Source organism: Eupeodes corollae, chromosome 2 (genome assembly GCF_945859685.1).
Source record: "Eupeodes corollae chromosome 2, idEupCoro1.1, whole genome shotgun sequence".
Lineage (NCBI taxonomy): Eukaryota > Metazoa > Arthropoda > Insecta > Diptera > Syrphidae > Eupeodes > Eupeodes corollae.
The window spans coordinates 11,239,561-11,266,233 of record NC_079148.1 but is presented as its reverse complement, the minus strand read 5'-3'; the positions used below and the strand labels follow the sequence as shown (position 1 = coordinate 11,266,233).

Below are 26,673 nucleotides of genomic sequence, written 5' to 3'. Positions count from 1 at the left end.
AAACAACTAAGACGGTTTCGATAAAAAAAATATATCATTACTTGTTGCATCAAAAATCTCTTAACTCATGGTCTCGAGTATTGTTGATGTCATGTTTTTCCAAAGTTAATTATCATTTGTGGTTTGAATATATAGGTTATACTTATTAGAGTAAAAGCGACCTTCTTTCGAGTGTAGGTTGTTAAGAAGTGTGTAGAATTTGGCAAACTTTTTGGAATAAGGGTTTCCTTGTTATGATATATCTTCACATCTTGGTTTGAATACCAAAGAAGTTTCATCATAGTAAAGCGAACTATGAAAGCAGTTTCTTTGTTTAAGAGCTCGAGGTTAGGTCTTGTGGTTTTCATATTAACAATAGTCGATAGTCAACTTAAAATTCAGCCAAATTGTCGCATTGACCACCAAAATAGTCAATATAACAACCTTATTTTAAAAAATTTACTACTGAATAGTCAATAGAACAATTTTAGATTGTCAATTTTGGGTCAATATGACAAGAGTAGTCAAAAGAAGAACTTCGGTAGTCAATATGATAATTTGGTTACCATATTGACTACTAAAATTGACTATCGAAATTGTTATATTGACTACCGCAGCTGTCCTATTGACTACCACATTAGTGAATATGACAACCGTATTTTTAATTTCCTTCAAAAAAAGTTGTCATATTGATTACCAATTTGTAAAAATAAAAAATATGATCGCAAAATTGACAACCAAAAATTTTTGTATTGGCTTTCGCTGTTATCGGCTGAAAATTTACTATCAAATGATCATAATTGACTACCAAAATAGTCAATATGATGACGTTCTGTGTATTATTGGTTTATCAATTAACAAAGGTTGCTCATGTCTTAGATTCCTCGACAAGAGTTACTAATGTTTTGTCACCTAGTATACCACCCGTTTTTCACTCGTTCAAAAATAAGTTTTAGCAAATTCTTGAGCCATCGTAATGACTACAAATCCTAATTATTTATTTGATAACGTCCCTGGACGTTTTAATTTCTTCGTTATTAAACTTGATTTAACAACTCCATTAAACATTTTGGACAATGAAGAAAGAACGACTTACTTCTTAGAAAACTTATTTTTTCACGAGAGACTATGTAAAGGGTAATTTTTTAAAAGCTATAGGACAAATTTTCAAAAAAAAACATGAAATTCAGAAAAATTCATAAAATCTTTATTTAAATCGATAGTACGTTCCATATAATTTTATTTTTTAAAAATTATTTTATGCAAATGTTGTCCTTGACTGCGCCTCAAATGGTCCATCCACTTAGTCCAATTTTGGCAACATTTCGGCCGGTATCTCCCGAATAAATGCTTTAAATGCATAAATTTAAGCGGGCTTATCTGTATAGAAATGAGTTTTAACAAAGCTCCACTAAAAATAGTTTAAAGACGTTAAATCGCACGATCTAGGCGGCCAATTGACCGGTCCCAAACGTGAAATAAAATGTTCTCCGAACTCAACTCTTTATAAGTCCATTGTTGCGCGTGCTGTGTGGCATGGCTCTTGCATTTTGGGCAAAAAAAGTTAGATATCATCTCTGGTTACCTTACGATACGCATCATCTTTGAAGAAGTACGGCCCATTGATGTCACCAGCCCATAAACTTCACCAAACTGCTACTTTGTGTGGATACATTGGTAAATCTTGCAATGCTTCTAGCTGATATTCACTCTAAAATCGACAATTCTGCTTATTTACGAACCCATTGAGCCAAAAATGAGCTTCGTCGCTAAACACAATTTTTCGGTAAAAAATGGAAGAAGCGCGCGATGAACGTACACGAAACGTACGTCAGCTGTTAAAAAAGTGTTGCCAAAAAGATAATAGCTAAAAAATCACCCTTTGTTAATGGTTTTCTGCTTTTTCTGTAAAGTGTTGACTGCAATTTAGTATTTTATTCAAAATAACTCGCAAATATTTAACCTCCTTAACTTAACTTTTTCCAGGAGGATGGCTATTTAAGTTCCACTTTTTATCTTGCTGTATTTTCAGAGATCGGTTAAAAATCAATATTTGGCTGATAGCCTCCATCTCTCCCAATAGTTAACAATTCCAATTAAAAATTGGTCATATTTGCCAAATTGAAAATATTGAGATCTTGATTTCGGATAAACTTTGTTCCGAAAATCGAACCATTAACGCTATCGACTTCAATTCTTTTAAATTCTTATGAACTTAAGAAAAAAACAATTCATAGCTTGTTTTAAAAATAAAAAAAACTTACCAAATATTTTCCACCTCGAATATTTTACAAACAAAAAATGATATTATTTCACATCCCGAATATTTCCGCAAAAAAATTGTTTAAACTCCATTTAACAAGTGCATACTTCTTAAAGTACCTTAAATGACAATTTCGCTTATTGCAAACAAAAAAACACCCTGGGATTGCGACCCACACTGATAACTTCCCATCCCGTTTGTCGATTTGTCTTGCTTAAAAGTTTGTAAGCTTTCGTGTTGAGATAAAAAAGTTGTCAGTTGAGTTATTCTCTAAAATTTTTAAATTACCAACAATATTTTTCAAGTAACAGTTTAGTTTGAAAATATAGTTTTGTTAAATAGATTTTTAGTCAAAAACAAATTTTTACCAATTTTAGTAGCATTTCTTAAATTTTTACAAATTGGATGAAAAAAAACTTTCAAGTTTTGTCAATTTTTTTTAGGTTTTTAGTCTGTCTATTAGATTTGTCTCAAAATTTAACTGAATGTTCACAACAATATTATTTAAAAGATAAAAGAATTTAAAAGCCAGTATCTCAAAGTTTTAAAAAGATATTTGAGTCAAAAATCAATTTTTACCAACTTTGAGTAATGTTTTTTTTTAAGTATTTGTCAATTTGATTTTTCTCAAAATTTAACAAGATGTTAAAAACGTTAATTTTCGTTGCAAAAAATTGTTTTGGACACGAAACAAAATGTCGAGGTGATACATTTTTTTCATTGTTTTTATTTATAAAAATAACCCTTAATTGGATTTTTTTTCCAAAAAAATACTAGTTTGATATCACGTTACAGTATATAATATACAAATTAATTCAAGTCTCTGGTGACATTGGTTCGTGAGATATTTAGTGTTAACCAAAATTTTCATCTTTTTTTTAAACTGCCATGGAAAAAAAACTGCCCACGCAATTTTCTTGAAAGCCCTTTCTGCATCCTTCTGCATCATTATATGTATAACAAAATTTATTTGAAGTCGATATCGCTTCTGGTTCTTGCGCTATGGATAACGAAAAAAACGTCGCGAACGTACGGAATTACGAACGTACGCACAGACATATTCACAGACATCTTTCTAAAAAAATTTATTTCGACTCTGAGGACCTTGAAACGTCGAGAAATGCCAACATTTTCAATTCGACAAATCGGGAATGTTAAGTTAACATAAGTCGAGTTTTCAGTTAACAAAAACAACATTTCTCAAGACACATTGAATTTAACTAATGTGCACTGAGACGGACAGATTTTTGAATACCAAATTCCCATGCTCTTTCATTCTCATTTTTATATACATATAAGCTCTCAACCTAGTCTTAAATTTGATATTTTAGCAAATCCAACTACTTTAAGAACTTAAAAACACCTTTTGCTTAAATTTCATGACTAAAGTTAAACATTAAACAAAACCTGAATTCTTCAAGATATTTCGATTAAACTTTCACATTCTATAAATTATTTGACATTCAAATATAAAAATAAACTTCCGACTTCTTTAGACCTTGCCTCACTTGAGCTTTCATATTTTTTTGAATAAGGGATTTCAGAACTTTAGCATTTCTGCATATTGGATGTTGTATTCCAGTCAGGTCAACTTATTGAAATTTTTGAAGAAATAACTGGAGCAGAACGGGATTGAAAGGGACTCTATTAGTCAAGTTAACAAACGAGTCATTCAATTAACAATATCTTGAAATTGACTTCAATATGAAAACCAGACTAGTTTGAATCGAACTATATGTAGAAGTAGATGTCCCCAAGTACAAATTTCCTAAAACTAAAATTTCACAAAGAACTTAAAAGGTCATCTTGTGAATCACATTTGCTGTCTCTTCTTCCAAAAAATATCTTCATTTGAAAAATAGGTGTAACATTCTTTCCTCACCACAAACCTTACTATGCATCAGGTATCTACCACATGATTTGACCTTGACTCAAGACTCAAATCCAAATCCATTATATTGCTGAAAAAAATGACCCAACTTTAAGAAACATAAATAAATACAAATCCAAAAATATGGAGAAACAATATGTGTGTGACGAATATGTGTGTTAACTTCATCCATGGGATCGAACTAAAAATAAAAACACATAAAATTCCAAAACCCAACAAGACTCATCGTCAATCGTCGTCGTTTGTCAACATTATAATTATATTACACAATATTATTTGTTTACCATCGCATCGCTAAGACGCGCACATGGTCGTGGTCGGTTGGTCTAAAAGCAAATAAGTCGATATAGCAATATTGTTTAAGCATTCAGCTTCAATCTTCTGTAGGGTAGAGCACTAGTACATACGACGAACCTAAGCGAGTCAATAGATCCAAAGACATCATAAAGAGTCTGGTTAGAGCTTATTATGCCAACAACTAACAATCAAATCAACTAACCAACCAACAGGTGTTGTTGACCTCAATCAGCCATTCACACTGGAGTTTGAATGAGTATATGGTTTGCATGGCTTTGACGGCACGGCCGGCGCGGTGGGGCTTCACATGGTAAAGTTTATAGGTATAATCTCAAAGATTGACAGCTTGAATCCCATTTTATTTGCACTGGAGATTATTATTGCAAAAGACCATGAGCCAGTCAGTGGGTTAATATACAAAAATTACAGAGATTTCATTTAATTATGATTGGGATTTATTGTGTTAGGGATGCAAATGCACCAAGTTAATTAGAAATAATTAGTTTACAGAGTTAAAAGCGCTAATAAGTCGCAAGAAATTGCTCTTGGAATTCATACCCAACAGTTCTTTTATTCACAAATCAAATCATGTTTTAAGCGTGTTAAAATGTGTTGACCAAAAAACGAACTTGTAAGTGTTTCAAAATTTTCATATATTAATCTTGTAAGTTTAAAATTTTCAATGTTTGAACTCATGTCTAAAACGGCTTGAAATTAAATTTATTAATAATACATATAAGAACTACATATAGAAGTTGAACACAAACGGGTCCGGGATTCTGTTCGTCTTTCTGTCTAATTGTCCTTTCCCCTACATTCTAGACTATTGGGTCTATTGAGATCAAACTTCGAAATCAAGGTTTTGAGTATGGCGTTTTTTGTATTTTCTAAAGACGAAAAATAACAGGTGTCGCCAAAATATAATGTTATAGTTAAAAAAACGAAAATTCAAGCCGATAGATGTTTATGAAAATTTCTTTAATTTATAATTATATTTAATAATCGGTCGAATTTGTCGAATTGAAAATGTTGACATTTCAAGATCTTTTGAATTTAAATAAAAGACTTTTGGAGAAATGCTGACGGGTGCGGACGTTCAGGAAGCTTTTTTGTAAAGTAAAAAAAATGGATATACAAATAATAAGTTATTATAAATCAAAAAAACTAAAAATAACATAATTGTATGAAATGAAGAATAACGTTTTTGTATCTGGTAAAATTTTGAGAAAAATAAAATTGACATTTTTGACATTAATAGTGCCAATTCTCATTTATGGGTGTGAAATATATAGTTCGTGCAGTTTTGAAAGCAAGCGTAAATTAAATGTAGCTTTGAACAGTTTCCTGGAGCTTCGTACTCTAATTTTGTTTTCTGACGTTTTACTAACGCATGAACCCCGCTTTTTGTTTGAAAGAATACGAACACCTACTTCGAGTACATCCGGACAATTCATTCATCCGCGGTACTCATCCTTAACATCGGAGCGCCATTTTTTAACTTCCCATAGGAAGTTATTGTAATGGGTCCGATTTGTCAAATTGAAAATTTTGACTAGAGTCGAAATAAAATTTTTTTAGAAAATGCGTGCGTGTGTACGTACGTTTGTACGTCCGTACGTTCACGACGTTTTTTTCGTCGTCCATAGCTCAAGAACCAGTGAAGATATCGACTTCAAATAAATTTTTTTATACAGATAATAAAGCAGAAAGATGCAGAAAGGGCTCTCAAGAAAATTGCGTGGGTGGTTTTTTTACCATAGCAGTTTGAAAAAAAGGTGAAAAATTTTGGTTAACCTTAAATATCTTACGAACCAAAAACGCTATAGACTTGAATTAAATTTTATATAATATATTGTAACGTGATACCAAACAGGTATATTTTTTAAAAAAAATCAATATAACGGTTTTTTTTATAAATCAATAAAACTGAAAAAAAAACGTGTCACCTCCAAAATCTTACGACTGAAATATGATTTCATCTCAAAAACAATATTGTGCAACGAAGAATAATGTTTTTGATATTTGATACAATTTTGAGAAAAATCTAATAGACAGTTTTTTTTACAAAAAATAAAAACCTTAAAAAAAAATTTATAAAAGTTGGTAAAAATTGATTTTCGACTCAAATATCTTTTCAAAACTTTGAGATATTGGCTTTAATTTACTTTTATCTTTTAAAACATCTTGTTGTCAACATTCAGTTAAAGTTTGAAAAAAAATAGATTCGACAGTTTTTGTACAAAAAATTAAAAAATTAACAAAAGTTCATAAAAAATGATTTTCGACTTAAATATCTTTTAAAAACTTTGAGATAATAGGTTCTAACTAATTTTTTCTTATAAGAAATATTGTTTTCAACATTAGGACACATTTTGAGAAAATCGAATTGACAGTTTTTTTACAAAAAAATAAAACTCAAAAAAAAACAATACCTACTAAAACTTGGTAAAAATTTACTTTCGGCTCAAATAGCTTTTCAAAAATTAAAAATATTGGCTTCAAACTTATTTCATTTCAGAGAAAATGTTGTTTTCAATATTCAATAATTTTTATATAAAAATCCAACGGTCCGTTTTTTCATAAAAATAAAATCTACAAAAAATAGTGCGCAAATTTGGTAAAAATACATATAGGTAAAAAAAACCTGCCAAGGGTACCAGCCAAGAACCGAAGCCTGTAAAGACGATCAGGGGAACATCGTAGTTGAACCTCAGTCGATGCTGAGAATATGGAAAGATCACTTCTCCAAATTATATAACGGCGATGACGAACCCAATTCCGCTGTAAGGGAGATAGAACCACTCAACCTCGGCGACCCAGATCAACAATTCCGCCTACTAGACCTTGACGAAGTGAAGATAGCTATATCTAAACTTAAGTCAAACAAAGCTGCTGGAGCTGACGGCATCACCGCCGAACTATTCAAAGCAGCAGGCGATGACTTGGTAGGGAGCATGCACCAACTCATCTGCAAAATTTGGTCAGAAGAAAGCATGCCCGATGAGTGGAATCTCAGCATAGTGTGCCCGATACATATAAAAGGAGACCCTCTAAACTGCGCCAACTACAGAGGCATCAGTCTCCGTAACATTGCGTATAAGATACTTCTGCAGTATTATGTGAACGTCTGAAGCCATTCGTCAACAACCTGATTGGTCCTTATCAGTGTGGCTTCAGACCAGGAAAGTCCACTATCGACCAAATATTCACACTACGGCAGATCTTGGAAAAAACCCAGGATCTTCAAATCGATACCCACCATCTCTTTATCGATTTTAAAGCCTCGTATGACAGCATCTATAGGGAAGAGCTCTACCGAGCAATGTCTAGTTTTGGCATCCCTGTCAAACTTATCCGTTTGTGCAGAATGACGATGGAGAATGCACGCTGCTCTATCAAGGTCGGAAAAGATCTTACCGATGCATTTGATGTCAAAAAAGGTTTTAGACAAGGCGATGCACTGTCATGCGACTTCTTCAACATCGTTCTGGAAAGAATTGTGCAAAACTCAACCGTCAACACTAGAGGCACAATCTTCCAAAGATCCATCCAATTACTCGGATACGCAGATGATATTGACATAATTGGAAGATCAAAGCGTGATGTCAGTGGAGCGTTCTATTCACTCTAAAATCGACAATTCTGCTTATTTACGAACCCATTGAGCCAAAAATGAGCTTCGTCGCTAAACACAATTTTTCGGTAAAAAATGGAAGAAGCGCGCGATGAACGTACACGAAACGTACGTCAGCTGTTAAAAAAGTGTTGCCAAAAAGATAATAGCTAAAAAATCACCCTTTGTTAATGGTTTTCTGCTTTTTCTGTAAAGTGTTGACTGCAATTTAGTATTTTATTCAAAATAACTCGCAAATATTTAACCTCCTTAACTTAACTTTTTCCAGGAGGATGGCTATTTAAGTTCCACTTTTTATCTTGCTGTATTTTCAGAGATCGGTTAAAAATCAATATTTGGCTGATAGCCTCCATCTCTCCCAATAGTTAACAATTCCAATTAAAAATTGGTCATATTTGCCAAATTGAAAATATTGAGATCTTGATTTCGGATAAACTTTGTTCCGAAAATCGAACCATTAACGCTATCGACTTCAATTCTTTTAAATTCTTATGAACTTAAGAAAAAAACAATTCATAGCTTGTTTTAAAAATAAAAAAAACTTACCAAATATTTTCCACCTCGAATATTTTACAAACAAAAAATGATATTATTTCACATCCCGAATATTTCCGCAAAAAAATTGTTTAAACTCCATTTAACAAGTGCATACTTCTTAAAGTACCTTAAATGACAATTTCGCTTATTGCAAACAAAAAAACACCCTGGGATTGCGACCCACACTGATAACTTCCCATCCCGTTTGTCGATTTGTCTTGCTTAAAAGTTTGTAAGCTTTCGTGTTGAGATAAAAAAGTTGTCAGTTGAGTTATTCTCTAAAATTTTTAAATTACCAACAATATTTTTCAAGTAACAGTTTAGTTTGAAAATATAGTTTTGTTAAATAGATTTTTAGTCAAAAACAAATTTTTACCAATTTTAGTAGCATTTCTTAAATTTTTACAAATTGGATGAAAAAAAACTTTCAAGTTTTGTCAATTTTTTTTAGGTTTTTAGTCTGTCTATTAGATTTGTCTCAAAATTTAACTGAATGTTCACAACAATATTATTTAAAAGATAAAAGAATTTAAAAGCCAGTATCTCAAAGTTTTAAAAAGATATTTGAGTCAAAAATCAATTTTTACCAACTTTGAGTAATGTTTTTTTTTAAGTATTTGTCAATTTGATTTTTCTCAAAATTTAACAAGATGTTAAAAACGTTAATTTTCGTTGCAAAAAATTGTTTTGGACACGAAACAAAATGTCGAGGTGATACATTTTTTTCATTGTTTTTATTTATAAAAATAACCCTTAATTGGATTTTTTTTCCAAAAAAATACTAGTTTGATATCACGTTACAGTATATAATATACAAATTAATTCAAGTCTCTGGTGACATTGGTTCGTGAGATATTTAGTGTTAACCAAAATTTTCATCTTTTTTTTAAACTGCCATGGAAAAAAAACTGCCCACGCAATTTTCTTGAAAGCCCTTTCTGCATCCTTCTGCATCATTATATGTATAACAAAATTTATTTGAAGTCGATATCGCTTCTGGTTCTTGCGCTATGGATAACGAAAAAAACGTCGCGAACGTACGGAATTACGAACGTACGCACAGACATATTCACAGACATCTTTCTAAAAAAATTTATTTCGACTCTGAGGACCTTGAAACGTCGAGAAATGCCAACATTTTCAATTCGACAAATCGGGAATGTTAAGTTAACATAAGTCGAGTTTTCAGTTAACAAAAACAACATTTCTCAAGACACATTGAATTTAACTAATGTGCACTGAGACGGACAGATTTTTGAATACCAAATTCCCATGCTCTTTCATTCTCATTTTTATATACATATAAGCTCTCAACCTAGTCTTAAATTTGATATTTTAGCAAATCCAACTACTTTAAGAACTTAAAAACACCTTTTGCTTAAATTTCATGACTAAAGTTAAACATTAAACAAAACCTGAATTCTTCAAGATATTTCGATTAAACTTTCACATTCTATAAATTATTTGACATTCAAATATAAAAATAAACTTCCGACTTCTTTAGACCTTGCCTCACTTGAGCTTTCATATTTTTTTGAATAAGGGATTTCAGAACTTTAGCATTTCTGCATATTGGATGTTGTATTCCAGTCAGGTCAACTTATTGAAATTTTTGAAGAAATAACTGGAGCAGAACGGGATTGAAAGGGACTCTATTAGTCAAGTTAACAAACGAGTCATTCAATTAACAATATCTTGAAATTGACTTCAATATGAAAACCAGACTAGTTTGAATCGAACTATATGTAGAAGTAGATGTCCCCAAGTACAAATTTCCTAAAACTAAAATTTCACAAAGAACTTAAAAGGTCATCTTGTGAATCACATTTGCTGTCTCTTCTTCCAAAAAATATCTTCATTTGAAAAATAGGTGTAACATTCTTTCCTCACCACAAACCTTACTATGCATCAGGTATCTACCACATGATTTGACCTTGACTCAAGACTCAAATCCAAATCCATTATATTGCTGAAAAAAATGACCCAACTTTAAGAAACATAAATAAATACAAATCCAAAAATATGGAGAAACAATATGTGTGTGACGAATATGTGTGTTAACTTCATCCATGGGATCGAACTAAAAATAAAAACACATAAAATTCCAAAACCCAACAAGACTCATCGTCAATCGTCGTCGTTTGTCAACATTATAATTATATTACACAATATTATTTGTTTACCATCGCATCGCTAAGACGCGCACATGGTCGTGGTCGGTTGGTCTAAAAGCAAATAAGTCGATATAGCAATATTGTTTAAGCATTCAGCTTCAATCTTCTGTAGGGTAGAGCACTAGTACATACGACGAACCTAAGCGAGTCAATAGATCCAAAGACATCATAAAGAGTCTGGTTAGAGCTTATTATGCCAACAACTAACAATCAAATCAACTAACCAACCAACAGGTGTTGTTGACCTCAATCAGCCATTCACACTGGAGTTTGAATGAGTATATGGTTTGCATGGCTTTGACGGCACGGCCGGCGCGGTGGGGCTTCACATGGTAAAGTTTATAGGTATAATCTCAAAGATTGACAGCTTGAATCCCATTTTATTTGCACTGGAGATTATTATTGCAAAAGACCATGAGCCAGTCAGTGGGTTAATATACAAAAATTACAGAGATTTCATTTAATTATGATTGGGATTTATTGTGTTAGGGATGCAAATGCACCAAGTTAATTAGAAATAATTAGTTTACAGAGTTAAAAGCGCTAATAAGTCGCAAGAAATTGCTCTTGGAATTCATACCCAACAGTTCTTTTATTCACAAATCAAATCATGTTTTAAGCGTGTTAAAATGTGTTGACCAAAAAACGAACTTGTAAGTGTTTCAAAATTTTCATATATTAATCTTGTAAGTTTAAAATTTTCAATGTTTGAACTCATGTCTAAAACGGCTTGAAATTAAATTTATTAATAATACATATAAGAACTACATATAGAAGTTGAACACAAACGGGTCCGGGATTCTGTTCGTCTTTCTGTCTAATTGTCCTTTCCCCTACATTCTAGACTATTGGGTCTATTGAGATCAAACTTCGAAATCAAGGTTTTGAGTATGGCGTTTTTTGTATTTTCTAAAGACGAAAAATAACAGGTGTCGCCAAAATATAATGTTATAGTTAAAAAAACGAAAATTCAAGCCGATAGATGTTTATGAAAATTTCTTTAATTTATAATTATATTTAATAATCGGTCGAATTTGTCGAATTGAAAATGTTGACATTTCAAGATCTTTTGAATTTAAATAAAAGACTTTTGGAGAAATGCTGACGGGTGCGGACGTTCAGGAAGCTTTTTTGTAAAGTAAAAAAAATGGATATACAAATAATAAGTTATTATAAATCAAAAAAACTAAAAATAACATAATTGTATGAAATGAAGAATAACGTTTTTGTATCTGGTAAAATTTTGAGAAAAATAAAATTGACATTTTTGACATTAATAGTGCCAATTCTCATTTATGGGTGTGAAATATATAGTTCGTGCAGTTTTGAAAGCAAGCGTAAATTAAATGTAGCTTTGAACAGTTTCCTGGAGCTTCGTACTCTAATTTTGTTTTCTGACGTTTTACTAACGCATGAACCCCGCTTTTTGTTTGAAAGAATACGAACACCTACTTCGAGTACATCCGGACAATTCATTCATCCGCGGTACTCATCCTTAACATCGGAGCGCCATTTTTTAACTTCCCATAGGAAGTTATTGTAATGGGTCCGATTTGTCAAATTGAAAATTTTGACTAGAGTCGAAATAAAATTTTTTTAGAAAATGCGTGCGTGTGTACGTACGTTTGTACGTCCGTACGTTCACGACGTTTTTTTCGTCGTCCATAGCTCAAGAACCAGTGAAGATATCGACTTCAAATAAATTTTTTTATACAGATAATAAAGCAGAAAGATGCAGAAAGGGCTCTCAAGAAAATTGCGTGGGTGGTTTTTTTACCATAGCAGTTTGAAAAAAAGGTGAAAAATTTTGGTTAACCTTAAATATCTTACGAACCAAAAACGCTATAGACTTGAATTAAATTTTATATAATATATTGTAACGTGATACCAAACAGGTATATTTTTTAAAAAAAATCAATATAACGGTTTTTTTTATAAATCAATAAAACTGAAAAAAAACGTGTCACCTCCAAAATCTTACGACTGAAATATGATTTCATCTCTAAAACAATATTGTGCAACGAAGAATAATGTTTTTGATATTTGATACAATTTTGAGAAAAATCTAATAGACAGTTTTTTTTACAAAAAATAAAAACCTTAAAAAAAAATTTATAAAAGTTGGTAAAAATTGATTTTCGACTCAAATATCTTTTCAAAACTTTGAGATATTGGCTTTAATTTACTTTTATCTTTTAAAACATCTTGTTGTCAACATTCAGTTAAAGTTTGAAAAAAAATAGATTCGACAGTTTTTGTACAAAAAATTAAAAAATTAACAAAAGTTCATAAAAAATGATTTTCGACTTAAATATCTTTTAAAAACTTTGAGATAATAGGTTCTAACTAATTTTTTCTTATAAGAAATATTGTTTTCAACATTAGGACACATTTTGAGAAAATCGAATTGACAGTTTTTTTACAAAAAAATAAAACTCAAAAAAAAAACAATACCTACTAAAACTTGGTAAAAATTTACTTTCGGCTCAAATAGCTTTTCAAAAATTAAAAATATTGGCTTCAAACTTATTTCATTTCAGAGAAAATGTTGTTTTCAATATTCAATAATTTTTATATAAAAATCCAACAGTCCGTTTTTTCATAAAAATAAAATCTACAAAAAATAGTGCGCAAATTTGGTAAAAATACATATAGGTAAAAAAAACCTGCCAAGGGTACCAGCCAAGAACCGAAGCCTGTAAAGACGATCAGGGGAACATCGTAGTTGAACCTCAGTCGATGCTGAGAATATGGAAAGATCACTTCTCCAAATTATATAACGGCGATGACGAACCCAATTCCGCTGTAAGGGAGATAGAACCACTCAACCTCGGCGACCCAGATCAACAATTCCGCCTACTAGACCTTGACGAAGTGAAGATAGCTATATCTAAACTTAAGTCAAACAAAGCTGCTGGAGCTGACGGCATCACCGCCGAACTATTCAAAGCAGCAGGCGATGACTTGGTAGGGAGCATGCACCAACTCATCTGCAAAATTTGGTCAGAAGAAAGCATGCCCGATGAGTGGAATCTCAGCATAGTGTGCCCGATACATATAAAAGGAGACCCTCTAAACTGCGCCAACTACAGAGGCATCAGTCTCCGTAACATTGCGTATAAGATACTTCTGCAGTATTATGTGAACGTCTGAAGCCATTCGTCAACAACCTGATTGGTCCTTATCAGTGTGGCTTCAGACCAGGAAAGTCCACTATCGACCAAATATTCACACTACGGCAGATCTTGGAAAAAACCCAGGATCTTCAAATCGATACCCACCATCTCTTTATCGATTTTAAAGCCTCGTATGACAGCATCTATAGGGAAGAGCTCTACCGAGCAATGTCTAGTTTTGGCATCCCTGTCAAACTTATCCGTTTGTGCAGAATGACGATGGAGAATGCACGCTGCTCTATCAAGGTCGGAAAAGATCTTACCGATGCATTTGATGTCAAAAAAGGTTTTAGACAAGGCGATGCACTGTCATGCGACTTCTTCAACATCGTTCTGGAAAGAATTGTGCAAAACTCAACCGTCAACACTAGAGGCACAATCTTCCAAAGATCCATCCAATTACTCGGATACGCAGATGATATTGACATAATTGGAAGATCAAAGCGTGATGTCAGTGGAGCGTTTTTGAGCATTGCGACGGAAGCGAAGAAGATGGGTTTAGTGGTCAATGAGGGCAAGACCAAGTATATGCTGGCATCAAAAAAGGACACTGAACGACGACGTCTTGGACAAAACGTCACCATGGACAGCTATAACTTTGAGGTAGTTAAGGACCACTATTAATGCAGACAACGACATCAGCGCTGAAATCAAACGAAGAATAACTCTTGCAAATCGCTGCTTCTTTGGACTTAGAAGGCAATTGAGAAGTAAAGTCCTCTCTCGAGCATGTAAAATCACCATCTATAAGACACTCATCATCCCGGTTCTCATTTATGGCGCTGAGGCCTGGACCCTGTCAAAGAAAGATGAGAGCGTCTTAGGATGCTTCGAGAGAAAAATTCTTCGGGCGATTTTTGGTCCCGTACGCATAGATGGAGAATGGAGGAGAAGATATAACGACGAGCTGTACGGGCTGTACAGCGACACTGACCTAGTTAGCAGAATCAAAGTCCAACGGCTTAGATGGCTAGGTCATGTAGAGCGGTTGGACATCAACGCTCCAGCCCGAAAGGTCTTCGAATCCAATCCCGAGAGACGGCGCAGTAGAGGAAGACCGCGACTCAGGTGGCGCACCCAGGTGGGAGAGGACCTCAACCAACTTGGCGTGCGAAACTGGAGACAGCTAGCTAGGGACCGAGCTGGCTGGAGTCGCTTGTTGGTTGAGGCCCAGGTCCGCCCCGGACTGTAGCGCCATCTTAAGTAAGTAAGTAAGTAAGTACATATAGACAAACTTTTAAGCAAGATAAATCGACAGACGGGATGGGAAGTTATCAGTGTGGGTCTCATCCCAGCCTCTTTTTTAAATAGTATTCGTCTTTGGAATAGTCTTCCACGCCATATTAGGAGTATTGAAGATCCGCGAAGGATGAAGATAGAAACAAGAAATCATCTATCGTCTTTAAATGTTTGAGCATTAATTAGGATTAGAATTAATTTAATTAGTTTTCTTCTTATTTTTCTTTGTAATAGAATAAATTGAAACTTCTTTAAATTATCTTTTATACTACTTATAAAAATACTTATATGTAATAATAGCTTTTCACTAGCTTATAAGACATTGTATCTCGTATCTGTTGTATCTGTGTTAAGGAAACGACAATATAGGTATTGTTAATTGTTATTGTTGTACAAAATATAAAAACACATAAGAAACATTACTTTTCGACCTAAACACATTTTTCAAAAATTAAACATATTGGCTTCAAACTAATTTCATCTTTTAGAAAATATTTTTTTCGACTTTCATTAAAATGTGTGTAAAACTTCAACAATCAGTTTGTTTTAATAAAAAATAAAATCCACAAAATTGGTACACAAACTTGGTAAAAACTGATATACGATTCTCGATATCTAATGAATTAATGCGAGTATCGACTTCAAAATGATTTCATTCTGTGCTAAATGTTGGTGTTAACTTTAAATATTGTTCTTAACATAATCGAGTCTACATTTGTTTCCATAGAAACACAAATTTTCAAGACTTGCTTCTGAAATTGGTAAAAATTGGCTTTCGACTTAAAATTTCGTTAACAATATATTTTGAAATCCAACTATTTCATCATATGCAACATATTTTTGTTCATTTTTAGTTAGTGTTTTAAAAAAATTAACTAAAAACAAAACAGGAAAACCTACAAAAACAACAAAAAAATAGATAAGAAATGACTTTCAACTCAAATAGTAGGAGAACAAAGAAAGATGTAGAGTTAAAATTATTTATGTCACGCAAAATATTATTCTGAATATTTTGTTAAAGTTTTGCAAGACAAACCGATGGGATGGAAAGTTATCAGGTTATATTTTTTTCTTAATTTGGCATCTTTTAGTAAAGACCATATCTTTTTGTAAAACCCTTATTATCTTCCGATAGGAAGTTATTGTAATTGGGCCGATTTGTCGAATTGAAATTTGTGACATTTCTCTACGTTTCAGGGTCAATAGAGTCAAAATAAAATATTTTTAGAAAGATGTCTGTGCATGCGTGTGTACGAACGTTCGTACTTTCGTACGTTCGCGAAGTTTTTTTCGTTATCCATAGCTCAAGAACCAGAAGCGATATCGACTTCAAATAAATTTTGTTATACATATAATAATGCAGAAAGATGCAGAAAGGGCTTTCAAGAAAATTGCGTGGGCAGTTTGTTTACCCTAGCAATTTAAAAAAAGTAACCGATTGTGGATATCAAACGAACCACTTAAGCTGGAGACTTGAATTAAATTTTATATTATATATTGTAACGTGATACCAAACCAGCATATTTTTGACAAAAAATCCAATAAACTGTTTTTGGAAAAAAAATCCCATAATTCCATAAATAAAAAAAACTGGAAAAAAAAAAAATCGTTACCTCGAAAGTTTTACGAATAAAAAATGTTTTCATATCCAAACAAATTTTTTAACATCTTGTAAAATTTTTGGGAAAAATCAAATTGACAAAAATCTAAAAAAAAAAACATTACTCAAAGTTGGTAAAAATTGAATTTCGACTCAAATATCTTTTCAAAAACTTGAGATTTTGGATTTAAACTTATTTTTCTTTATGAGAAATATTGTGTTCAACATTCGATAGCATTTAGAGAAAAATTGGATTGACAGTTTTTTATACAAAAAATAAAAACTAAAATTAAAATTTAACAAAAATTGGTAAAAATTAATTTTCGAATCAAATATCTTTTCAAAACTTTGAGATATTGGCTTGAAAATACTTTCATCTTTGAAAAATATTGTTGTTAACATTTACTTAAATTCTTAAAAAATCGTATACACAGTTTTTTTTTCAAAAAATAAAAACCTAAAAAACTATTACTCAAAGTTGGTAAAAGTGGAAATTCGACTCAAATATCTTTTCAAAAACTTGAGATTTTGGCTTAAAACTTATTTTTTCTTGTAAAAAATATTGTGTTCAACATTTGGAAATTTTTGAGAAAAATCTAACTGACAGTTTTCTTACAAAAAATAAAAACCTATAAAAAAAAAACAATTCTTAGACTTGCTAAAAATTTACTTTGGACTCAAATATCTTTTCAAAAATTAAAAACGTTGTCTTTAAACTTTTTTTATTTCACAGAAAATATTGTTTTCGATATTCAGTAGTTTTTTTGTTAAAAATCCAGTAGTCCGTTTTTTCATAAAAAAAATCTACAATCTACATTGGTACAAATTTGTTTTCGACAAAAAGTTTGTTTAACAAAATTAGATTTTCAAACTTTACTATTTCCTTTTATGGAAAATATTATTGGTAGTTTTAAATTTTTTCAGAATAATTCAACTGACAACTTTTTTAACCCAACAAGAAAATCTAAATCTTGTCCATAGCTAATGAACCTATTTTCTCTCAACAAGCTATTATATTGTTCAAATAACATTTTTTATCTCAAAACCGATAAGCATTTTAAAGAGTTTTATAAAGTATTCAAAACAATTTGTGTAAGAAGAAAAAAAACCCACTCAATATTTTTCTTTGTTTTCATCCAAAACCGTTGTTTGAGTCCAAAACCGTTTGTTTTGTACACAAAAACTGTCAATTCAATTTTTCTAAAACAATTAACTTACAATGCATGTTAATTGTTGCATAATAAGTTTAATTTCAATATCTGTTTTAGCCCTATATTTTGAATCGAACTTCAATTTTTAACAATTTTAGTAGCATTTTTAGAATGTTTTTATTTCTTATTAAATAAAATTCATATTTTCCTTAAAAAATTTTATGTGAACAATATTTTGCATTGAATTAAAAAATTCAATGCCTTCATTTATCAATCGAGATATTCGAACCAAACATCAGTTTTCACCAACTTTGTATAGTATTTCTTGTAGATTCTTATATTTTTCTTAAAGTAAGTATTGAATTTTTGTAAAAATATAATGTAATTTGTAAAACTAATATTTTTTTATAAGTTTGAATGTATTTTTTAAATTTTTGCGAAGATTTTTTGGTCGGAAATTAAATTTTACTAACTTTAAATTTTGTTGTTTTTAAGGATTTTGTTATTTTTTTTTTCAATAAAATTTTTGTACAAATTTTACCTCATGCCAAAAAGTTCATTTTTTGATGAATAAAACTATTTTAATTATTCGAGTTGGTAAATATTTTGTTCACATTTTTGATTCATAAAAATACCTGTGTTTGCATTTTTTCGAATATTTGCCAATTTGGAATCACGTCATAATGTTTAATATAAATTTCATTTGAACTGTTAGAGCAAAAACTAAAAAACACCCACCTAATTTTCTTTGAAGTCCTTTCTACATCTTTTGATGTCATTAAAATATGTTACACAAATTATTTAAAGTCGACATCTGCAACGGTTTTTGAGATATGGCCGACGACAAAAGGGTCCAGAACGAACGATCGTACAAAGACTTTAACATCTCGTTAAAAGCCTTTTGAAGTTAAGAAATATTGAAAAACTATGTTACGAAGTATTAATAAATAAAAAAAAAACCTCTAACGATTTTCGAACAGATAACCAGCAAATTATGTTTTGTTTTAAAAATTAAATGGTATTTAAATATTTGAAGATAACATATTTTGCAGGTATATTTTTAAATCCTAAAATAAAAATACTTTTTTGAATGCTTGGATTTCTTTTAAATAATGCTCTTATACTTTTTTGTAGTGTTCTTTACAACTTCTAAAACGAGTCCTAAATATGGTATTTTTCGAACTGAATATATTCTTTTTTCGCGTTAATGATAAAAATTCTATTTGGTCAGAATGGCAGATATGGTATTTTTTTGAAATCTCATTTTTAGTTTTTGGTTTTATGTTTTGCTGTGATTCTTTCTCATATTAAGACACCAGGTCAAATGAACAGCAATTTTTAATGTCTAATACTCAGGATTGACATTTAGCACGAGAGATTTTTGAACTATGTCGCAGAAAGCCTAAAACTTCTTAAATTTAATTGTGTTTAGCAAATCTTCTTTTATATAAGAAATTTTGCCTCAAATTGCATCTCAAAACTTTTCATTCTTAAAAAACTATACGGAAAAAATTGTTCGTGAATGCACCTTAAACTACTAATTTAAACAAAATACCATTTTTTTCTCCTTAATAGTAAATTCCACTAATTCTTTAGTCAAACAAAACGTAAAATGAAATTCAAAATACAAATAAAAATATCAACAACCTTCGCTCTGCTGTTGATCATACTCGTTATCATCGAAGGCGATCGGGCCTTTCTAATTGGGTTAATGGTGTCATATCTTGCCACTGCCGGCCACGAACAACACTAAACGTTTTACTGATGGTATTGTAGCAGCACAGCCACACGATACCGGTGGCGCAGTAGAGGTAGAGAAGGGAACGAGAGCGCTACATAAACACAATTTTTCAAGGCCACGCAGATGACTACCTTTACCTTTAACCAACAAAAAAAAATGAATACCTCCTCTAAAATGTAAGACAAAGTTTTTGGTTGAAAGATTGCGTGAGTTTTTTTATGTTTATTGGTTTGGTTATTCCGGGCGATAAACTTTTGAATGAAATTGAATAAAATAATCTTTTAATAGCTTAATAATAAATAGATTTCAATTTAATATTGAATATTGATGAATTAGGTTAATTAAATACAAAATCAAACTCAATTGATATAATAATAATAATCAGAGCATTTATTTTCTGAGAAATTCATATTTCACACGGCGTTTCACATGAGATCTTCTTTAACCTTCTACTAATTAATACAAGCTTTCAAACGTATATACAAATACTTGAAGGTTCAATTGCGAACTTAACTAACTATGTTTTTTATGGCAGTTGCAATAAGAACTGGCAAATTCTGTTACCACAATCAGGAAAATGTGATTTTCAAATTAGAAGTTTTGGTTCAACTTGAAACTGGAAAACATAGGAATAGCTTAGAATTGCATAACCAAACTGGAAAAAAGGACAGAAAAACAAACTTCTCAAACCATTTTGTTGACACTTTGAACTATTTGTAACTTTTCGTCACCCAAATGAGCACTTGAAAAATCAGTTTAAAATTTCGTCGCAAAATTTTCGTCATATGGTGTCGTGAAAATATAGAGAAAACTTTCAAAATTCCTGATATTCAAATACAAGTCACATTAATTAACAGATAGATTTGGTCTGATTTTGGAATCAAATTTTGTATTGGAAAAATAGATGGGTATATAAAATTTGTTCATATTGATGGTTTTTGGTGAAAATAGAAGTTTTGACGCCTTGCAGCACTTGAAAAAAAAACTATTTTATTTTGGAGTTTATTTTTAGGATACTTCAAGTTTAAGAAATTACTGAAGTTATCTTTTGTTTATTGATTATATTCAAAGTTACAAAAAATTACTCAAATATCCTAGAGAAAGTGTTTTAAAGGGGTCGTCAAAGTACATTGCTTTTGAATTCCTGAATAATGCAACAACTGTTAAAGACGGAGTGTGTCAAAAAACTCCACATTTGCGTAGTACGGCTACACGATCTATATACTTAACAGTACGTTTTAACTTAGGCTCGAAGGTGTACTGATGATCCTTCTTGGAGGCACGAGTATTACGGTTGAATTGATGGAAATTAGGGATATAACTGGCTATTTCACTAGAGCATAATCCAGTTAAAGAACGGATGAGACATTAAACTTAACCACGGTGATCATGCGATGTTAATTATTCAACGATGCTATCATCACAAATCCATTTAAATGTTCTTCGTTCAAAGCTGTCCAAGAGATTTAAGTGGTAGCACCTACCCAAAGCTTAGAATTATACTTGAGCTTTAGACATATATAAGTCTAATAGTTAAAAACTACATAATCCTAAGGAAACCACAACATCTAGCAGCGTTTTTGGTGACATCACGTATGTTTAAAAGTATTACATTTCTTATTTGAACGATGGAAGGCAACAATGAGTCTTAGATGCATTAAATTTTACTCAATTTTAAAAATGCTATCTAGGATCTAATGATCCACATCCAAACAGCAGGGTTGCAAATAGTGAAACGAATATAAAAAGCTAAGGGTACTTAGTCAGTGAGTTTATTCAAAGTTTCAACAGTAGAACATTAATATCCATGAAAAAGAGTGTAGGCGACAAAACAAAGCCTTGCGGAACACCAGCAGTTATTTTTTGTTTCTCAGACTTGAGTCTATACAAAACGCCTGTTTTGTTTTAAAATCTATCAATAGTATAGTAAGATTTTACACGAATAACAAAACCAATATCCGCAGAATGAATATCTACTACCGATAAAAGTTTAAGTAGAATCTTACTACGGATGGGTTTTGGACATTTATACGAGTCTCGAATGGATCTTATGTGATCTCATTCTCAAATGTTGGTACGATTGATATTTTATTGTGTATCGATGGCTGTGTTCGTTGAGTGGTTGTGCATTTGGAATCATGTGATTTAAATTGGGGGAACAAATCAATCTATTATTAAAAATAGACTAACTGGGCTTACTTTTCAAAAGAAAACAATAGAAAAGATAATTAAGTTTTGCTATTTTTCCACTAAAACTTTATTTCAGTTTAGATTAAATAAATCTTTTTGGTGTTTCCACCGCACAAGAAGATTTAAAAATGATTAAGTTTGACAGCACTTTCAAAAATGCAAATAGTGTTTCGATGAGATAGTTTGATTCGTGTTAAACAATGAAGAACTGATTAGTTCAGCATCATATGAGAATATGTTTTTTTTTTTATTAAAACAAAACTACAAACATGCAAATTAGACAATAATGTATTATCTGTAAAACCAACTCCTCCACACAGGTTTTTCTTCAGAAATTTTGACTCGACTCTGATCCCTGACCGGAATCGAGTCGAATCAAGCTCATTTTTAACTCGATTTAGGTAACTTAATAGTCTATGAGCAAACCCCCTATTTGAAGTAATGGTTAAATGCAATTTGTATAGAATATCAATTTCCAGATGTTTTCTTCCCATTTCTACATGTAAATTGTCCATTTTATTAGTTTAAGTTAGTTTTTTTGCTGAAGTTGATTTTAACTTTTGATTTTCACAAAAATGTATTGTATTTTTGTTTTTTAAATTATTCTGATGTTCTTTCAGTTGTACCAATTTTTTAATTAAAAAAACTGGGCTACTGCCGATGGTATTTCTTGAAAATTTTCTACTATACTATTTATAGAATTCCAAAAAACACGGGTAGAAATACTTGTTTTGATTGGTCCGAAAGGTTACTTCTAATCCAACGAAGGAAGGATATGTCAAATTCGTAAGCTTTCATTTTCGTTAAGAGAGTCTGATGCCAAACTCTATCCAATGTTTCTGAAATTTCAAGCGCAATAATCTTACTTTCTCCAAAACGATGTAGACTTGCTCCACTGCTCGAGTTTGGTAACATAAATCATAAGATCTTCAGTGGATCTATTGATACGAATGTCAAATTTCAGGTCATTGAAAAGCCTTCGGTGTTCGAAATATTTCTCAAACTGATTATTAATCAGCATTTCCATGACCTTAGAAAAAACATACGTAAGTGCGATCGGTTTATGATTCCAGGGGGAGGAGGATTCGCTTATTTTGGGTATAGACCTGACAACTGCCGTTTTGCATCCAGTCAGAAAGCTTATGCAATTGTTTGGTTTTGTAAGCGTTGAATTACATCTCTTAAAAACAATAAGAGTTAACAAATGCAGTATCATTGACAAGAAGAAGAAGAAGAATTCCTCATGTTTCTTACGAAAAAATAGCAAGAAAATTATTTGGAAACTAATCCTCCTTACTCAGAGCTTTTTACGGCTTAGATTAAAAAACAAAACACTCAAGGCTACTATTTTCCATTATTTGTTTTAATTAAAACTATTTGAGGATCACCCACTTAGAAATAAATATTAAAACTTGATTTTTTTTCTCATATCCCTTAATTTTTGTGAATATTGAATTTGAGGAAAATATCTCTTACAAAATATTTTGTGCAAAAGTATAACTTTGATAAAGCGCATATTTTTGATAAAGCTTACGACCACATTACTGAGTTTCTTTAAAACTTATTTTACGGCAAAACTAGATTTAAGGCAATTTTGAGGTTTAGGTTTATCTAAGAAATGATACAAATTTACTTAATAATTCAAGGTTTCTTCATGAAAATGCTTCTGATCGTGTTAAGGCATTTATAAAGAAAATATAGTTAAAATTAGTTATTTCAGCTTTCGTGTTTAGGAAAACTACACCAAGGAATAAGAATTTTCCAAACTCAAACTAAAGGCAGAAGTCTACCGTTCTATATGAGTCCGCAATATTTGTCATCCGTTGTGTAATTTTCCTAAACACGGGATCTGAAATAATTAATTTAAACTATGTTTTCTTTATAAATACGGGTAAAGGTCTATATCTATGCTATTAGTTCAAGAATTTAAAGATGGATTGTGCGAATTGGTCATTGAAAAATTCATAAAAAGGATATGGTCCATCAACCCTACCCGTGTCTACTTTTTTCCTAATATCGTTTTACCATTTTTCAAGGCCTTCACCTTAAACTGTAATAAAAATCTATTATTATCTATTATAATATAGTAGTTTTTCTTTAATATCAAAACTAATCCTATTATTCCAAGACCCTTTGTAATTCTAATTCTTCTATTTATTAAATCTACCATTTATGCATTTTTTTCATTTCCTATCCTAAGTAATCGAATTTCATAATGCATTTTTTTCAATTCCATAATTTTTTAGTAGTGTTGATTCAGTAGTCAGTATTTAATAGAAAAATCGTTTATTTTATCGAAAGAAATGTATGATAGAAATTAGAAATTGAAAAGTAATTTATTTTTATTCTCGTTAATTCATGATGGCCCAATAGAAAATATTGAAATTTCATTACAAATAATTATTTGTTTCTGAGAAAAACCAATAAAATCATTACGTGATTAAAAACTTTTAATAGTTCTTCAACAATTTTTGATATTAAAATATAGCAATCCAAAACACTTTATAGCGAGATTAAAATTGGAAAATTCTACAGAAATTCTAAAATTGACATTATCATATAATTTATTTCATTTCTTGGAAGTAAATAACATTTACTGGCATTTAAAAGCTTGGCAGATGAAATATTAACATAGAAATGTAATGAAATTAAATGATTGGGAACTGTCTCAGGAATCTTTTGAACGTAATTATAACATTCTCAGTTGTAAAATATATTTTAAATAACGAATCTCTGAACAAGCGGCTTATTTTTATACTTTTTAGGAAGATTTTGTAATTGGTCCGATTTGTCGAATTGAAAATGTTGACATTACTTAACGTTTGAAGGTTCCTAAAAGGTTTTCATAGAAATGCTAATGTTGCTATTTGTCGGCAATATCTCAAAAACCAGCAGAATTATCGGCTTCAAATAAATTTAGTTTTACAGATAACGATATCAAAAGATGTTTAAAGGGTTTTTCAAAAATTGAGGTCTTTTTTTAAATTATAATAAAAAAAAATTAAAAGCTTTTTGAACCAATTAAGCTAGCGACTTGAAATAAATTGTATATTAATCTTAAAACAATATGTTAAAAAGAAAAATGGTATTAAATCCAAAATAACTGTATGCATCAGAGAATAGTGTTTTTGATATCTACTTAAATTTATAGAAAACTAGCGGCCCGTCCCGGCTTCGCAAGGGTAGACATAAATAGGTACAGATATTTAAGTTATAAGCATGCTAGTTAAAACGACCATGAATCACTAAATTAGAACAAAATTGTATGCTTATCTTAAAGTCTCCCACTACGTTGGATGTGGTATTTGTAGGTGGCAACAAAACGTATTGATATTCAAAAGATCCTACTAGAGAAAGACCCTAATACAATTGCCCGTATGAAAAGCACTCTTTCTTTAAGGCGATACCAACTATGGAAAAGGTTGTCCCTAGGACAAACATTATTTGAAGGACCGGTAAATAAGTACATTTAAAGCAGTGTTGAGGACATTAGAGTTGTACCTATTTATGTCTACCCGTGCGAAGCAGGGACGGTCAGCTAGTACTATATATAGCCTATATTACTCAGTGATAATATTGCTTTCTAATGAAAAAAAAATATTAAGATATTTCCATTACTTTTTGAATTCATTCGTTACATACAAAAAAAATTGGTAAAAACTGATGATCGATTAGAATATTGGTTTTGATTTAATTTTATGAAAAAAAATGTTGTTAAGTACGATAATGTTCTTAAAAAATTAAAAAATTGGTATTTTTTATAAGAAATACAAAATACGACTTATTTTATCTTATGTTTCTGAATTTAAGTTAATTTTTTAGAAAAATTCTATTTACAACTTTTTTAAATACGAAAACCTACAAAACTGATAAGAAACTTTTTTTGACTCAAGTATTATGAGAACAAAGAATATTGTAAAATATTATTATTAGTATTTTGATACATATTTTGAATCGACAGGCTGATGAAAATGATCAAGGTGTTTTTTTTTTTAAATTAGCTTTAATTTTGAGTTTTATAAAGATAATTTTAAAATTGTTTTCGTTTGATTTTAAATTGTTTTTTTTTTTTTTTTTAATTTTATTATTAATAAAAGAAAGTGTAAACAAAAAAACAAACACTTTCAATCACGTATCACAAAAGACAGAATCAATTACAAAACACATAATTTTCCGCCACACGATATTTCATTCCAAATATTGTATAGGTACACTGCTGCATTCCAATATACTTATGACTATGAAGCTTATAGATGGTAGACGAAACTAACTAAAACGAATTCCACCAAGAAAGGCCACACTTCATGACTTAGGGTTATAGGTACTTAGTTTTTATTTTGGTAAAGAAAAACGTTTTTAGAATACGAATTATCAAACTATTGTGACAGAAGGAATTGCTTCCGTTTATTGACACAAACAAAATTCAAAAACTTCACATTCACTTTACATACCTTGCTAGACCTTTAAACTAGGTATTAGTATTTTTTGAAATCCAAAAAAAGGAGGTTGAATAGGTAATCCCAAATTATGTCCACATTGAAATTAATTTATTTGGTAATTTAAGAACATATCCAATTGAATATTTGGAATAAAACACTTCACTTCCACGAAAACTTTCGCACTTATAAGGAAACAAAAGAACAATGATATGGGCGATTGGTCAAAGCACTCTTGAAGGTTCATTCGTTTCAGTAGTCCGGCGATAGTTTGAAACCAACAAAACTGGAACACAAAATTGAAAAACTAAATATTAGAGTACGTCTAGCGAAGGCGATAGCCCATGTACGAATCGTAAGCCATT

The 26,673-nt window shown here is 31.0% G+C and overlaps 1 protein-coding gene across 1 annotated transcript in view; it reads right to left on the bottom strand.

The window, feature by feature from the left end:
• The window catches only part of LOC129948331 (uncharacterized), a 58,323-nt gene extending 31,650 nt beyond the window's left edge, over positions 1–26,673 (bottom strand). Inside the window, exon 1 of the mRNA XM_056059288.1 lies at positions 26,324–26,673. The gene's annotated coding sequence lies outside the window, so the exon portion shown is untranslated. The remainder of the gene's footprint in view (positions 1–26,323) is intronic.